The sequence below is a fragment of the Hakea prostrata genome, chromosome 10, assembly GCF_041222555.1.
Source record: "Hakea prostrata isolate BN-2017 chromosome 10, UWA_Hpros_2, whole genome shotgun sequence".
In the NCBI taxonomy this organism is placed as follows: Eukaryota; Viridiplantae; Streptophyta; class Magnoliopsida; order Proteales; family Proteaceae; genus Hakea; species Hakea prostrata.
The window spans coordinates 35,736,033-35,738,815 of NC_142609.1; positions in this window are offsets into that span (position 1 = coordinate 35,736,033).

The following is a 2,783-nucleotide window of genomic DNA, read 5'->3' on the forward strand; positions in this document are numbered from 1 at the left end:
TTCATTCTATATGTGCGGAGTACGTCGAACACTTCTACCAGGTCGGTGAGGTGGTTGGCCTTCGTGGTGCTTTTCACAAGCATATCGTCGACATATACCTCCATGTTTCTTCCTACTAATTGGCAAAAATCTTGTTTATTGCTTTCTAGTATGTTGCTCTTACATTTTTCAGTTCAAATGGCACACTTTATAGTAGTAATTGTCTCTGTCAATCATGAAGGCTATATGTTTTTCATCATCTTGGTGCATCAGAATCTAATTATACCTAGAGTAGGCATCTATGAAACTAAGAATTTCTGTCCAACAGTTGCATCTATAAGGAGGTCAATCCTAGGAAGCGGGTAACAATCTTTGGGACATGCTTTGTGAGGTCGGTGTAGTCCATGCACATTCACCATTTTCTATTTGCTTTCTTGACCATTACCACATTAGCCAACCAAGTTGGGTGGTCAATACGTCTTATGAAACCTGACTGCTTCAATATTTGAACTTTTGTTCGGATTGCCTTATGTTTCTCAACAAAGAATTTTCTTCTTTTTTGGACAACCAGAATCATTTGAGGATAAATACATAATCTGTGTTTGGCTACTCATCTGTCTATGCAGAGAATATCATCTGCCGACAAGGTGAGGATATTCGAGTTTTCTTCTAGAAACTAAATCAATCTGGCTTTGAAATCTGTTTCTTGTTCAGCACCAATCATTGTTCCCTGATCTGGCTCTTTGGGATTGAGATAAATTCTTTATAGTTTCTCCTAGCTCAACTCTTTGCATTGCTTCTTCGTCTCAATCATCTATAATTTCAATAGCCATGGTCACACTAGTTTTTCTCTTTTCTTCATGTAGTTTACATAACTCTGTTGACTACACTTCTTGTTGGCACTGCATTCTCTAATACCATCCATTCTTGATCAGAAATTTCATTTTCATGTGCAGTGTGAATACTATTGCTTCTGGAATACAAAGGATTGGTCGTCCTAATATGATATTGTAGACCAATAGGTCACGAACAACCATAAAATTTGATTGAACAATCTTGTTGCAAGAATGGTCGCCAACTCGAAGGTCGAACTTGATTGTCCCCTCTGCTCGAGTAGAGGATCTCGTGAATTCATATAGCTAAGCTTCACATGGGATAAGCATCTTTTCACTTAATTTCAGTTTTCGAAAGCATCTAAGGATAAGATGTCCCCCGACAAACCAAGTGTCAACTAGTACCTTGCAGACTTTAGTTTAGGCCAAAACAACTTTAATCACCAAGGCATCATGATGGGGGAGTCTTTCTGTTATGCATATCTTTATAAGAAAAAGTGATCGGCTTTGATGCTACCCTCTCATCTGAGTTCTCAAGTTTGGAATTACCTATGTAATGAGCTATTCTTTTTGCCTACTAGATCGACTTCTCTATTGGACCACCAAGCACTATATCTATTGGGGATTGTTTTCTTCGATTGTCGTCCCAATTCCTTGGTCGACCTCTGCTAGGGCTTCTATGCCTTTCTCTACTAGTCGACCTAGCTCTTTTCCTGTCTCCATTGGTAAATGGTTGAAGAGTTCTTTGCTTTGTTTGACATACTTTTTCAATTGCCTTGAGAGATTAATTTCTCAATCTCTACCTTTAACTGCCTGCAATTGTCAGTCCAATGACCATCATCTTTGTGGAACTCACAGTAATTGCTTCTATCACGGTCTTCTAGTCGACATTGAAGCTTGTTCGGCCATTTAAGTAGGCCTTGGCCTTTGACTTGATCAAGATCTTTGTTCTACTAGTATTCAGAGGAGTGTACATTCCCTCAGACTGTTTTGTTGGCTCTGATCAATCACCTTTGCTTGGATTTATGGTTGAATTCCTATTTTGCTGGATTTTATCCTTATTTGCTTTAATTTCTTTGGTCGGAACTTTCTTCCGGAACTCAATGATTTTTGATATCTCGGCCTGCTTATGGCATCGTTCGAAAAAAAATCTACATATGTCTCGGGCATGTCTAACAAGAGATGTTTGAGTAGTCCTTCATGACTGAGCCCTTGATAAAGTGAGTGAAAGGCCATCTCCTCATCTAAATTCTCAATCTGAATGGTTTGGTTGTTATACCTTTGAAGATAGCTTCTGACTGACTCTGTACGATCTTATTTGATTGAGAACAAAGTGTCCTTTATTTTCTTTGTTCTTACTCGCTCTGAAAACGTGACAAAAAAACCCATCTAAGATGGTCGAAATTCTTGGTTGACCCATTCTTGAATCCTAGAAACCATTCGGATGTGGCTCCAATCAATGAAGCGAGAAAGATTCTGCACATGGCTACTTCACTATGTTTGTATGAGAGCATAAAAGATTTATAATGTGGTGTCTTGGGCATGTTGTCCCGTCGAACATAGTGAAGGTCGAACACTTGAAATTCTTTGGCATCTCAGCTTCTGAAATTGCTCGGACAAAAGGATCTTCTTACATAACAGAATATAGAACATCCTTGCCCAAATCCTTTAGCTTTTTCAACTTCTCATGAAGTTCCTTGAACCACTTATTTACATAATCAGAGTCTATAGCTGGATCTTCATTATTGTCCCCTACTTGTAGGTTGTCGGTTGGATGAGAACTACTTCCTCGATCTTCATAATTGTCACCTAGAGGAGGGTCCTTAGATGATGCCTCATGTGATGGTCAAGATTTCCCACCGACCTTTTCTTTTCCTTTCTCTCTATTTCTATGATATAGTCGTGATGAGTGGTCAGGTAGAGGTGCTCGTACCTCCTTTTTCTTTGATGTTTGACCATCTCTGGTTTCGT